General features: G+C 43.8%; 1 protein-coding gene across 14 annotated transcripts in view; it reads right to left on the bottom strand.

Moving 5' to 3' along the window:
- The window catches only part of mbnl1 (muscleblind-like splicing regulator 1), a 746,553-nt gene that overhangs the window by 227,794 nt on the left and 503,247 nt on the right, over positions 1 to 15,512 (bottom strand). For 3 of the 14 annotated variants that reach the window (XM_072572065.1, XM_072572072.1, XM_072572071.1), the window contains exon 1: positions 12,401 to 12,872. The exons of 1 other annotated variant lie outside the window; for it this stretch is intronic. The gene's annotated coding sequence lies outside the window, so the exon portion shown is untranslated. 10 more of the 14 variants (XM_072572070.1, XM_072572069.1, XM_072572074.1 and 7 more) reach the window with 8 other exon arrangements.

The following is a 15,512-nucleotide window of genomic DNA, read 5'->3' as shown; positions in this document are numbered from 1 at the left end:
TAGTATTTCCTGGCTTATACCAGTTAAATAATGTTCTGCCATTCTGCTTATCCTACCAAGTGGTCAACCACCTACTTATCCACATGATACTTAATCTGCCATGAGATCACAAGACAAAAGGAGACCATTCAGTCCACTGAATGTGCTCCACATTCTGATGTGACAATTCCCATGATTCCCTTACTGAAGGAGTCCTCAAAAATTCCATAGAATCACTACCTTTAGAGAAGAAATTCTTCCTGATCTCTATCTTAAATGGGTCACCCCTTTTATTGGAGATCAGGCCCTCTGATCCTGGACTCTCCGATAAGGGGAAACAATGTCTCCACATCAATTCTGTCAAGCCCCCTCAGAATCTCATATTTCAATAAGGCCGCCTGTCATTGTACCAAATCTCTTGATAAGACAATCCCTCCATACTCGGTGTTAGCTTAGTGAACCTTCTCTGGATTGCCTCCAGTGCCAATATATCGTTTCTTAGATAAGGGGGCAAATATATTCACAGATGTTAATCTGTGGTCTAAATAGCACCTTATATAGTCCTCATATTGTGATGGGATCCTTATACAGCGCCTTATATTGCCCGAAACGTCGATTTTCCTGCTCCTCTGATGCTGCCTGACCTGCTGTGCTTTTCCAGCACCACTCTAATCTACACTGATTTCCAGCATCTGCAGTCCTCACTTTTGCTTAGCGCCTTATAAAGCTTTAGCAAGGCTTCCCTACGTTTATATACCAGTGTCTTTGAAATATAGGCGGACATTCCATTTCCTTTCCCTATTATCCATTGAGCTTGGATGCTGGAATTTTATGGGACCCCCAAACACCTGGTGTACTGTAGCTTTCTGCAGTCCTTTCTATTTAAAAAATATTTAGTTCCTCTATTTTTCATGTTCACATACATAACCTCACATTTTCCCACATTACATTCCAGCTGCCAAGTTTCTGTCCACTCACTGAACCTGTCCAGATGCCCCCAAGGACTCGGTCATCCTCACCACTTGCCTTTCCACCTAATTTTGTGTCATCCACAAATCTGTATTCACTTTCCTCATCCAAGTCATTAACGTATGTTATACACAATTGTCGGCCCAACCATTGTGACACTTTACTTGTCTAAATGACCCTCAGAAGCCTTGTTCCACCTGGTTTACCGTTCACCATTCCACCAAAAAAAAACCTGCTGAAAACGAAATCATGCTTCCCTTCAGCTCCTGCTTTTGCTTTGCTACTCCCTGCTTGGTGGCTCAGTGGTTAGTACCAAGGCCTCTTAGCATCTCGGACCTGGTTTCAATTCCAGTCATGGGCCAATTGTCTGTGTGGACATTCTCCCTGAGGCTGTGTGGGTTTCCTGCAGGTGCTCTGATTTCCTCCTACGGTCCAAAGATGCGCATGTTAGATGGACTGGCCATGCTAAATAGCCCATATAGTGTTCAAGGATGTACACGTTAAGTGGATTAGCCATGGGAAATGCAGGGTTACAGGGATAGGGTGGGGATGAGTCTGTGTGGGATTCTCTGCAGAGAGTCAGTGCCAACTTGTTGGGCCGAATGGCCTGTTGTTTCCATACTGTAGGAATTCTCTGATCTCGCCTCAAAAGTTCATGGAGATATTCTGTCATATGAAACATGACATGTAAAAGCTCTGTTGTGTTGGGTATTATTGAAGGACAATAGCCTTGTGACAATTTGCGTCACACCCAAATGATATAAGAATGTTTCCAAAAGTTAAGAGGCTGTCTTCTGTCCTAGAATACAAATTACAATCATTGCTTGCGACTTGTCCAAACGTCATCAATGTCCTTCGTAAGATCATTCCCTGGCAATAAGTGGGAAAATGTAACCAAATGTATCACTGATGTTTTTGGGAGGGATCAGACATTGATACAGCATTAACCTCCATCAAACACAACCATGACCCTTCCTTCTCAAGATGTCCTCACCTTCTGTCCCAGTCAGCAACTGCTATGAGTTAAGAAAGTTAGTCCTACACCCTATTCCATTCTTAACTTTGTGCACATCTCATGCTCACAATTACATCAGTCAAGATTAGTAGATTTGTGCACTTTTATTTTGCTCAAGGAACTCTGCTTGTAAAACATTACTTCTATATCCGTATCCATGCAAAATTCTGAAAATGAATTCGAGGAGCACTTTGAAACAAAGCTGCACTGCTGATATCAATATAGCTCTGTCAATGCCTGCTTTCACAGGAGGTGGTCTATGAATAAGAAAACCACGTGAAATTATTTATGGTCGGACTTGGTTATACAACAGCATATTACTTTGTTGAAAACAACATCAACAGTTTTCTGCTTATATTTTCAATGCTCGTCACTATGTCTTAGTGGGGAGCAACTTGCCCCAGATCAGAAGATTGTAGGTTCAAATGCACACTCCTGAGAGTCAAGCATAAAATGATAATCCACATGATAGCAGTATTAAAAAGGGAGCACTCCACTGAAGGTAGCTTTATCTGAATCAGAATTTAAACGGAGGCTGTCTCTGCCTTCTCAACAAGACATAAATGATAATGGCAATTGAGCAGGGAGCTCCTAACTAATATTTGTTCCTCAACCAGTATCACTGAAAACAGACCAGCTGTTCATTATCACACTGTTTGTGTGATCTTGCTGTGTGAAAATAAGATTTTATGCAAGTCATTAATCGGATGCAAGCGTCGCTGGCTGGGCCTGCACTTATTACCAATAAAAGTCAGTTACGCTGCTGTGAGTCTGTAGTCAAACGTAGGCCAGACCAGGAGGGATGGCAAATTTCCTAAAAGCACATCAGCAAACCAGATGGGATTTTTTCCCAACAACAATCAACAGTTAATAGACACCATTGATCCAGCTTTTAATCGATTCAAAATCTCACCATCTGTCATGGTAGGATTTAGACCAATTCCTTAAGAACATGGGTCTAGTAACTAGCTCCAATAAGCTTGGACAGACGCATCAACAGGGTCAAGGAAAGGTTCTTTCCGGCCATTAAGAGACTGCAGAATGGACCTCTCTGACTTCAAATAACACTGATCTTGCTTTGCCCACCACCTGTGTAGTGTAACCTTTCTGCCTCACTCGGTCTAAGCACCCGAAGATCTGTATGCCCTTGTTTTGCTATGATCTGCCAGTACTGCTTACAAACCAAAGCTTTTCACTGTACCTCAGTACATGTGATGACAATAAATCAAACCAAACTGCCTCTACACCACCGCCTCCCCAAAGCTGCTGTGCTTGTTACAACTCTTCAAACCTGCTTCGTTAGCTAGGAAATGGTTTGGGAAGTCCTGAGATTATGAAAGGCCCTGTATAAAGGTAAAGCTGTTTTCATCCGTAAACCCAGTGTGGGAGACAGTCTAGTCATTCACTAATGGGCTGCAGTTTGCTTTTGTCCTTTTCCCCTGTCCTTATCCTGTTCTGACTGATATCTTTCTGGCACTACATTCGCGAAACTGATGAAAATGGATGTTGCTAAAAGCTCTCCATCCTTTTCAATCCTCCAGCTTGCAACCTTTTAATTCAACGTAACCTTTCTCTTCCTTCGCGAGATTATCAACACTTTCCTCTCAGAATTTTTCCTTCACTCTGTCCAACCCACTCTTGCCCAAAACAGTCAACACCTGGAGGTCTAAGCCCTCAGTCCTACCTTCCTCAGTCAAATCGCTGCCTTTTCTTGACCATGGCATTTTAAGACCTACGCTTTAATACTTCGATAGATCTGTCCACGAGGAACAGATGGCATAACAAAAGAGAACCAATTATTTTTCCAATGCAACATTTGTATTCAACACACCAAGAAGAAACTTAGCATTTTAGTGTGATTTTATTGGCCTAAGATACTATGATGAATAGGTCAAGATCAGCAACAACATTATTATAATGTAATACCTTTGAAAGATTGAGAAGGCCCAAGGGATTTAACAGAACCGTCACCCAACAAACCAAGCAACATAAGACAACATCAAGGCAGTTGACCAAAAGCTCGATTGAGGAGTTAAACTTTATGGAGCTTCATAAAGCAGGAAAGAAAAGCTGTGTAGTACGAGTTTCAGGTACCGAACACAAATCTTAGTACGGAGGCAGCTGAAGGTATGACCGCCATTGGCGAAGCTAACAATACATTTGGGGATGTACCAGAACTTAAGGGATGCATAGACGTTGGAGGATTGCAGGGCTGGAGCAGACATTTGAAATTAGCAAAGAGAACTTTAAAATAAAGAAATTACTACATCAAAACCCATCAGAATCCAGCACTCTCACAACGGTGAGCCTAACTTGATGCAACTGAGGAAAGGGGCTGCAGAATTTTGAATGAACTCAGGTCTATGGGAATATATCAGAAAGTCTTTCTGAGTGTACAATATTAACTTCAATTTGAGGGATAATGCTTCATAAGAACATAAAATACAACCATTCAACCATCAAGTCTGCTCCGCCATTCAGTGAAATTATGGTTGATCTGAATCCTCAACTCAACTTTCCTGCCTTTCCCTATGACTCTTGATTCATTTACTGGTTAAAAATCTGTCTTTCTTGGTTTTATGTACTCGTGACCCAGCCTCAACTACCCTTTGTGATAAAGAACCTCACAGATATTTGAATGATTCATGTCTATTTCCCAAAAATGATATCCTCACATGATAAGTAGAGTATTATTCACTGGCCATCACAAATCCTTTCTTTAAAATATTACCATCTGAGTAGTCGCAATATGACTGGGTTTATAATAGAGGCGCAGACTAATGTTCTGGGGACAGGAGTTGAAATTCCAACTAGGAATTTAAATTCAATTAACAAACTTGAAATATAAAGCTAATCTCCATAAAGGCAGCCACCCCAACTATCACAGTGTTATTTAAAAAAAAAACAAATGGCTCACTTACATCCTTTAAGCAAGAAAATCTACCATCTTTACCCAGTCTGGCCAACATGTAACTCTAGATCTTCCACTCCACACATGGTACTGGGCTGCCTTAATGAGACTCTGCAGTCCATGGGGCTAGATAGCATTCAAAATTCTAACAAAAATCACCCTGGCTTTGGATGCGTCACAGTTAGGTCCTTTAACAACTGAGGAAAGCTACCTTTTCCCGCAACCATTTCTATCCTGCCCACTGTCAGAGTTCCAATAGCAGAGCAAATTACTAACCTAATTCTGGTAGATTTCAGTTTGGAAGACAAAGAAGATTGCAAGAGAGACACAGAGAAAGAGAGGTGGCAGTTGGAGTTAAGGGCCATTCAATAGATTTTCCTCCAACCTGTCCAAAAAGATCCAGGAATGTAAACACTGCACAAAACATAAACCTCTGAACAGTTTAAGAACCCCACTGGCCAAAAGGGATGGGGGTGAAAAGAAAAATACAATCAATTATATTTCTTAAATGTAAATATACACAAACTTATTCTTGTTAACAGACAGTACTATTGGCTACAGTCTGCAAAGCCCTGACTGATCCATCAAGCGACTGCCGATGGTTTTCTTGTGCACTTCAAACTAGCAATCAAGGGCAATTTTAGCAATAAAGAATGCAAATAACATCCCTTAATTACTGGGATCTCTTCTAATACTGCTACCTTTCATTAAATTGTAACAACAAGCTACCAACACTCTAATACCTTACGTGCCAACCAATCTGTTTCACTTTCACGATCACAAGTCAAAGACAGAGTTCTTTCTGAATACTCACACTCCCTTCCGGTAAGCCCCTACCCTAATGTTCGATTCTCTGCAGAAATGTGAAACTTTCTGTATTTGTCACCATTACCAATGTAAAGTAAGTCTGTCCACAAAGATTGATGGATGGTGTAGGGTAACATTGCTGGGATCAGAATTCAGGATCCCATGATAATGTTCTGGGGACGTGCTTTGCACCTCCACCATGCTTGAGGGTGAAATTGTATTCCAGAGTTTTACTGGAATCCAAAGCGAGCATAATGATGAACAGATTCACCAATGTCCTACTGAAAAGAACTTTGCCATTCTAACCTGGTCTGGACTCCATTTGTCTCTAGAGCCACAGCAATGCAGCTGACTCTTAACTACCCGCTGAGCAATTAGGGAAGGACAATACATTGCTGGCCTAACCAGCGACACCACATCCTGTGAATGAAATAGAAAAGCAGCACTTCCACCTTTTTAACTTCCTCAGGAGAAACATGATAAGAAGGCCTATTTGTAACAATGCTGGCGTCCTGTGGCAATGATAGATAACACACGATGAGTGCCAGTGAATTCAAAGGTTGTTCCTTACAGGCAACCATTCAGAGTCTAAGGCATGGTCCACCATCCAGTTTCATCATGATCTGCCCATCAAACTCCATTCATTCTCCTTTGCTCCACATCCCCTACCTGAGCAAAAAAAAACTACTGATCTCAATCCTAAAAGCTCCATCTCCCCCTGAGCATTCAGAAACGTTTTAGAAGTTTGTGAAGAGTTTCAGATCACCACTACCCTCTAATGTGACAAAATACTTCCTGATTTCAGATAATTGCAGAATGCGATGGATCAATCCCGCAAAAGGGTTAGGCAAAACTTTTACGGCAAAGCAGGATCATACGTCAGTAACTAGGGGTCACAGTTTCAAGACTGTAAGGGAGTTGGGAGTGAGATGAAAAGAATCTTCTTTACACTGCGTTGTTAGGATTTTGAATGCGCGACCTGGGAGAGTGGTGGAGGCAGATTCCATTGGATGTTTCAAAAAGAGGGCTGGAGGTAATCTTGAAAGTGATGAATTTAGATGGCGACAGAGATAAGGTTGGAGAATTGGAGCTGAGTAGCTCTTTCAGGAACTAGTCACTATGGGCCAAATGGCCTCCTTCTGTACTGCAGAATTCTATGATTCTATAGGTCTACGTGCACTTCCCATAACATTCACCTATTATCTTAGCCATAAGGGAAACATGAGTCTTCTTTTCTGTTTCACGGTAAACTGCTGAGACGAATGGCTTGAGCAACCGACTCCCATCAGTTGAACTAAAGCAATAGTGGGAGGATAATTGATCTTGGATGCTCCAATACAAGGTCAATGGGGACACACCTCACTGGGTGCTATCTGGTGCTTGTTCAAGAGGCATAGAAATGGGAAGGAAGGATGCAAGGACAGTGTGAAGCCACACCCATAGAATTAACGTGAATCCCACTGTTACTGAGTAATATGGCTGATAGTTTATTGGCCTGTTATTGCCTTTTCTTCAAATGCATAGAAGAGAATGGAAGACTTTTGCTAATATTGCTAAGTCTGTGAACATTTTATTGGCAATCCAATTAGCATCCACATATGTCTGTGTGTGCTCATAACTGTGAAAGGAGTAGCTTTTCATAGACAGAGTAAAGAGCAATCTGATTAATGACGAGCTTTAACATGAAACAAGAGTTTTGAAAGGGATGTTTATCCTTAAATGAGAACCTCAAACTAGAGACAGAGTCATAGAGATATACAGCACGGAAACAGACCCTTTGGCCCAACTTGTCCATGCTGACCAGACAACCTAACCTAATCTCGTACCATTTACCAATGCCTAGCAACTGGACGACTCCAATATAGGACAGCTACCTAAAAAACCAATAAAGAATTTAGGAGAAATATCTTCATCCAGAGAATGGTTGGAATGTGAGATTTGCTATCATAAAGGGCAGTTGCAGTGAATATTATACAGGTACTTAAGTGAAAGTTAGATAAAAAAAAATTAGAGATTGAGAAATAAAAGTATATGTTGAGGCTAAACATTAGAAAATGGCTTGAATAGTGTGTATACACCAGCAGAGACTAATGGTCTAAATGACCTGGTTCTGTTTTGCAAATTCTGTGTAGACCTAAGATCATGTGAATTAGAAGCAGAAGTAGGGCACTCAACCCCTGGAGCCTGCTCTGCCATTCCATAAGACCATGGTTGATCTGATTACTTGGAATTCCTGCCTTCCTCTGATAACCTTTTAACCTTCTCCCCTTTCTCATCAAGAATCTAGCTACCTCTGCATTTAAAATATTCCAAGACTGTTTCCACTGTCTTTTCAGAAAGAGCGTGCCAAAGACACAATAAAGAAGGGTCACCAGACCAAAAACATTTATCTCGGTCTCTCCACAGATGCTGCCAGACCTGCTGAGTTTCTCCAGCACTTTCAGCTTTTGTTTGATAGAAAGAATAGGAGCAGCAAGAGGCCACTTAGCCCACCCCAAAAGTATTACGGTCAACCTCTATCCCAATGGACATGGAGGAAGTGGCCGAGTGGTATAAATCGCTGGACGGTTAATCCTGAGACCCAGGTAATGTTCTGGGGACTCAGGTTCAAATCCCACCACAGCAGATGGTGGAATCTGAATTCAATGAAAATCTGGAATTAAAAACCTAATGATGACCATAAATCCACTGCCAATTGTTGTGGGAAAACCCGTCTGGTTCACTCGTGCCCTTTTGGGAAAGAAATTGCAACTCTGGCTTACATGTGATTCCACATCCACAGCAATGTGGTTGATTCTTAGCTGCCTTTGGGCAATTAGGGATTCAGCAATAAATGCTGGCCTAGCCAGCGATGCCCTCATTCTGTGAATGAATAAAAAGGATAAGTGTGTTTTTCTCCCTATACTGCCTTCTGCCTCGAGAAAGCTGTTTCCTTCAACATAAATTCCATGGGTTTGCCACTCTTGGAGGGAAGAGAGTTCTCCTTATCTCAATCCAAAATGGCTTAGTGTGTCGAACAAGACGGTGACCACTTATTTTGACCATCCTCTGCCTGCATCCAGTCTGTCCACCCCTGCATGAATTGTGTTTCAAGAAGATTCTCTCTTTCTTCTAAACTCACTATCCTGTGTTAAAAGACTTTGCTTCATCTGTGTACTAAATGGATGACCCTCTTGTTTTTGAACAGTGACATTATCAATGTCCCTGCATATCCCTGCAATGCAGGGATAGCTATTTAGTAAGCTTCTATTTACACCAGTGAAAATAAACAATCAGTTAAACTGATTGAGGAATATTAATGGGCCATAGCACATTAAGAGATGCCCCTACTCCTCCTTACACTATGTCCCAGGTTCCTTGACACCTGTGCTAATGGAAAAGACACGGAAGGTCTCTGCTCAATGGCGCAGCCTGAAACATGCAAGCTGGATCACACTATTATTCCCAGAATGGGGGTCTGAAACCCAGGCTCTCAGTTCATTACCAAAGGTACACCCAGATTAAGATTAAAAAAAAAGTGTCTGATTGCAACAAAGGTTTGAATGGGAAATATGTCAATCTCTTTTCTGGACTGACTGCACATGGTCTCTGTATATGCATGGGGACATCTAGGCATCCACTGCATGTGCATGTCCCAGTTGCATTTATTTTTGTTGTCACTTGAGCAGGGAATGCGGGCAAGAGTGAATCTGGTCGCTTATGATCTCGGGAATCTGACACACTGGGGACACGTCCCAAGCACTAGGATTACCAGTGCTGAACTTGTCACAACATCCCAAGATAGCTATGCTATACAATCATGCATTCGCCTAAGTGACAGAGAGTGATTGTTGTTTTAAAAAAGGTCAATCTGAGTCTTAGTGATAACAAACGAACACTTTAAACAATTATTCTGCAAAAAGTTGAATACAGTGAGCATTTTTGATTTTGTCAAATTGCAGGCAAAGGACTCAACTCTGATGACTTTTCAGCAAAAGCAATTTAACGTCAAAGCTACATCCAGTGGTATACAATCAATATTATCAGCAAATTAATCGAGGAGGACTTCTGGTGTTTTGAACTGGTTACCAGTTGGATATACATTTAAAAGTGATGAACTTAGAGGACTACAGAGCTAAGGCTGGAGAATGGGACGAGCTAGGTAGCTCTTTCAGGAGCCAGTACAGACACAATGGGTAAAATGGCCTCCTTTTGGACTGTAAAATTCTATCGAAGCTATGACGCTATGAATTCAAAATTATTTGGCGAAGGTTCTTCTATTTGTTTGCTTGGAATTAAAAGAAACATTATGCCCCTTTCACAAGCACTGTCTGCATTACTTGGATTGTTAAGCCACATGATGCTAACTCTCTCAGTCCACCGATAAAAACTGCTAGTGGGAATTCTAAAAGCTAAAGTAGGCCTCCCTCTCTTCCACAACAGTTGGACTGTGCCATATTCCATTTTTAATAGGCCCCGAACGTTACTGGTCTAGTGACCCAATGCTGAATTTGCATCGATAAATCATTGATTTTGTTATAATTTTGAATATCGGTAATGAGAGGGAAGCAGGGAGGGGGGATAAACAGATTATTCAGGAATCACAAGCATGTCTACTAATCGGCGCGAGGTTCTGTTTTCCTGACGGGAGAGCAAAGAAAGAAGGGGAGGCAACGACCAAGGCGCCAACATTCAATCCTGATTAACCCCATGTTGCAAAGGTAGCCATTTTAAAGCAGACAGAATCCACCAACACTGAACCTTCTGTGATACAGAACAGTGGGTGCAGCTCAGACCGAACGTGGGATGCACAAGTGGCAGCAAGAGAGTTGAAGTCTTTCTGATTTTCAACGCATGCCTTCCTTAACTCTGTCTATTCCATATCTCTGTCCCTTCCTCGCTCTCTCACACACATACATACATACAATCTGTGGTAACTGATCCACTGAATCGATGCCATTGGAAAACATTCAAACATCTGGATGATTTTAGATTCAGAAGGCATTTCCCCCCCCCAACCCAATCCTTCCCACCGCGCTCTCTCTTCCCCCCACCCCCCCACCCAACCTTGTCTAACTCATTCATTTTCATTTCCCCATTTCAATAGTCCCACAATCCCACTAGTGGGTAAAACAAAAGCTGGTGTTGGGTGTGTGGGGGGGGGGCCTTGTTGCCCATCTCCCCTCTTTCTCCACCCCCCCCAAGGTCTACCCTATCACCACCCACTTTCAACCCTGGGTATGTTTCTGAGCCAAGACAAGAAAAAAAAAAGAGGTCGACAATGAAGCCAGAGAATTGGTGAGGCAGAGCAAGGGGTTAGACCCTAAAGGTGGGTCCAGGGGAGTGGCCCAGTCACAGGCACACAGCAATCAAATGGCCCACATCTGTTACCAGAAAAGTTCAACACAGTAACATTTACGAATGATGCCTTTGAAGACTCACCTTGGCAAATCCCTTCGCTGCTTCAAAATTCGAGAAATGAAAATCAGAAAATAAACAAACACATGGGGGGCGGGGGGGGGGGGGGGGTAGTGGTGTGGAAGGCGTCGATCCCTCAAGCGATTCTTTTTGTATGTGTTAAGCGCACGTTACAATCCACAATCATGGCTCCTGCATTTTAGAATTACTACCTTAGCGAGAAGGGACTGCTTGAAACGAACACAAGGCAATCGGTAACACTGCGTGCACTTACTTTTCCAACAGTTAGTGGGTGACGCACTGCAAATAGTGGAGCGGGGGGGGGGGGGGGGGGAGGAAGAAGAGAAAACCCACTCATGTAGGGCCGTCTTCCACCCAGTTAAATTTGGCAGGCCTCATACTGTACTGAAATACAGCACTGGCCATATAAGGAAGCACGGCTAAACATATCACGCATAATTTATAGACAGTAGGCAGAGAGTTAACCTTTCGCTGCACACACCAGGACCACATGCAGTACATGCTAACAGACCCCCTTTCCTTTTTTTAAAAGCAATGAATAACTCCATACAGATCCCCCCCCCCCCCCCCCCCCCGCAACACCTAACCAGAGAGCACCTTTACAAGACAGTAAACAGCTACCTGCACATGTCAAACGGCTAGTGGCAATTGACACTTATTAATCATTCCCTGGAAACGGAGGCAATTGAAGGAGCGGGCAGTTGCTGGTATCCACCTGTTTTTCCTTGCCTTTGCTGATGTGTTAGACAGACAGACAGAATAGACGTTCTCCTTGCCTTGCTGCTGTTGCTGCTGTATGAGAGTGAGAGTGTGACGCTGTCCTTGCAGACAGGAAGAAGCTGCTCTGTGGCGGGGCTCTGCTCCGATCTGCTCTGCCTGCAGCTGCGACCTTCTGACTTCGACTCCCAGACGAAGATGATGTGTGATATGAAACCGTATACCGCGGCTACAAGAACACCCCTCCGCCCTCCGCCCTCCGCCCTCCACCCTTCCCTCCCTCCCTCCCTCCACCGCCTCCTTCTCCAATTCTGTTCACCCGTTGATAGTCCAGTCGTTCCCACCTAACTCCCACTGTGACCAAATCGCAATAAACACACAAACATATTGTATACATATGAATATCTACATACGCACACGTCTATACATAGATGTATGTATACATAAATGTATATACGCACACCTGTATATACCTATATACACAAATCCGTATATACATATATACACGTACATGTATAGGCATATACAGACAAATGTCTATATACACACATATGTATATACATACACACACTCAAGAACCTTACCTCACATTGTTTGTCCCCAATGCACTGGAACAGAGGACAAAATGTTCAAGGCACTGTGGGATTCATCTTAATATTTTTTTTTCACTGTCTCTCTCCCTCTCTATTCCAAAGATGTGTTAACTTAGGCAGTTGGGCCAGCTCCCCTCCCGCTTGTCAGAGCAGCATGACGGCTGGCTGAACTTAGAGCTGCAGCTTACAAACAGGGCTGTGGAGTGAAACTGGGTGGAACCTTGCGCTCTGCTCAGTCCGTGTGGTGCTATCTGCCCGCAATGCCCCGCCTCCAACTCACCACCCCTCTCCTCCCAGAGGCTGCACAAACTCGATCAGGAAGCACTGGGTTGTACCTGCTAAATTCTCCAGCATGGAGTGGGGAAAAAAAAAAGCACTTAGGTGTCTTCTAGATGTTTCTATCCCTGCTCTCTTTCTAAAATGTAGCAGTCTCGCTTATATACACACACATACTGCACACAGGAGAGCTGAAAAAGTCTGGGATCTTAGACATAAGGGCCTCTGTACTGAAAGGGGGAAGAGACAGACTTAAATCAGAACTAAGTACAGAGGAAGTTGTCAGTAGACAGGAACAGCCTCCTCGTTCCCCCTTACAAAGTGCTGTAATTGGTAGCTTCCATCTGATATGTAAAGCATATAATAACCTCTGAACTATAGAGCCACAAGTGAGATACAAGCAAGCTGTTGTCAGGGACTAGATTTGGAAGAGTCAGAGGGGAAGTGAGGTTAGTGAGAAGAGATGGATTTATGTGCATGTTTTTAATAGTCTTTACCATTGCTGCTCACCAGTCGGGGAAGTCCGGGAGGCTTGCTTGCAAATTTCAGGCCTTTAGCAAATTTCCAAGTTAACTCTTCACCACCTGAAGAGCATTGGAACAACACAACAGTTTCTAACTATGAAGCTTTCACTGACTGTGCGCAATGTCATGGTCAGAATGGGTACCATTGGGATGAGAGCTATTGATCTGCTCCACAAACTAAAACAAATTGGTTGAATACACTCACGTACCAGTAACTATAGGGTTGGGTGTAAAGCAAGCAAGAGGTTCAATGTGTTCTGAGGAAGGGTCATAGGACCTGAAATGTTATCTTTGATTTCTCTCCCCACCTGCTGAGTTTGACCAGCACTTTCTGTTTTTGTTTATAAAAGAGGTGTAACTGCACAGGGAGAGTTATATCTGTCCTGAGCTAGAAGTTCCAGTTTGAAGTCTTGAAGTCCCACTTTAGGACTTATTGATTGATATAATTATCTACCAGCCTTCTTATCAAGCTACCAATGCAGGAATGGTGAATAGTAAGAGCGAGAGACATCCTTGGTCCACTAATACAACCAATACTGCTGTACTGGAGACACAGCAGTGACAGTACAATATACTGCAGACACACCATTGAGGGTACACTGAACTGGAGACACAGCACTGAGGGTACACTGTACTGCACACACAGCACTGAGGGTACACTGTACAGGGGGCACAGCACTGAGGGTACACTATACTGGAGAAACAGCACTGAGGGTACACTACCGCAGACACAGCACTGAGGGTACACTTTACTGCAGACACAACACTGCAGGTACACCATATTGGGGACACAGCACTGAGGGTACACTGTACTGCAGACTCACCACTCAGGGTACACATTCTGGGGACACAGTACTGAGGATACACTCTACTGGGGACACAGCACTAAGGGTACACTGTACTGGGGGAACAGCACTGAGGTTACACTGTACTGCAGACACAGCACTGAGCGTACACTCCACTGGAGACACAGAACTGAGGGTTACACTGTACGGCAGACACAGCACTAAAGGTACACTGTACTGGGGACCCAGCACTGATGGTACACTGTACTGGGGATACAGCACTGAGGATATACTGTACTGGGGACACAGCACTGAGGATACACTGTACAGGGGACACAGCACTGAGGGTACAATGTACTGCAGATACAGCACTGATGTACACTCTACTGGGGACACAGCACTGAGGGTACTCTGTACTGCAGACACAGCACTGAGTATACACTCTACTGGGGACACAGCACTGAGGGTACACCGTACTGGGGACACAGCACTGAGGGTACTCTCGATGGGGGACCCAGCACTGATGGTACACTCTACTGGGGATACAGCACTGAGAATACACTGTACTGGGGACACAGCACTGAGGTTACAATGTACTGCAGATACAGCACTGTTGTACACTCTACTGGGGACACAGCACTGAGGGTACTCTGTACTGGGGACACAGCACTGAAGGTGCACTGTACTGGGGACGCAGCACTGAGGGTACACTGTACTAAGGACAAAGCACTGTGGGTGCACTATACTAGGTACACAGCACTGAGGGTACTCTGTACTGCAGACACAGCACTGATGTTACACTTTCCTGGGGACTTAGCACTGAGGGTACACTATACTGGGAAACACAGCACTGACGATACACTCTACTAGGAACACAGCACTGAGGGTACACTGTACTGGGGACACAGCACTGAGGGTACACTGTACTGGGGACACTGCATTGATGGTACACCATACTGGAGACACAGTACTGAGGGTACACTGTTCTGGGGACATAGCACTGAGGATACACTCTACTGGGGACACAGCACTGAGGATAGACTGTACTGGGGACACAGCACTGAGCATACACTCTACTGCAGACACAGTACTGAGGGTACACTGTACTACAGACACAGCACTCAGTGTACACTCTACTGGGGACACAGCACTGAGGGTACACTGTAGAGGTCACAACACTGAGGATACACTATACTTGGGACACTGCACTGAGGTAACATTGTACTGCAGACACAGCACTCAGTGTACTGTACTATGGACACAGCACTGAGGGTACACTTTACTGTGGACACAGCACTGTGGGTGAACTATACTGGGGACACAGCATTGAGAATACATTGTACTGGAGACACAGTACTGAGGGTAAACTGTACGGCAGACATAGCACTAAAGGTACACTGTACTGGGCACAGAGCACTGAGGGTATACTGTACTGCAGACACAGTACTGAGGGTACACCCTACTGGGGACACAGCACTGAGGGTACACTATATTGGGGACACAGCACTGAGGGTACAC

Source organism: Chiloscyllium punctatum, chromosome 6 (assembly GCF_047496795.1).
Source record: "Chiloscyllium punctatum isolate Juve2018m chromosome 6, sChiPun1.3, whole genome shotgun sequence".
NCBI classification, from domain to species: domain Eukaryota; kingdom Metazoa; phylum Chordata; class Chondrichthyes; order Orectolobiformes; family Hemiscylliidae; genus Chiloscyllium; species Chiloscyllium punctatum.
The sequence above is the reverse complement of the archived record's forward strand: the minus strand, read 5'-3'. Positions and strand labels throughout refer to the sequence as shown.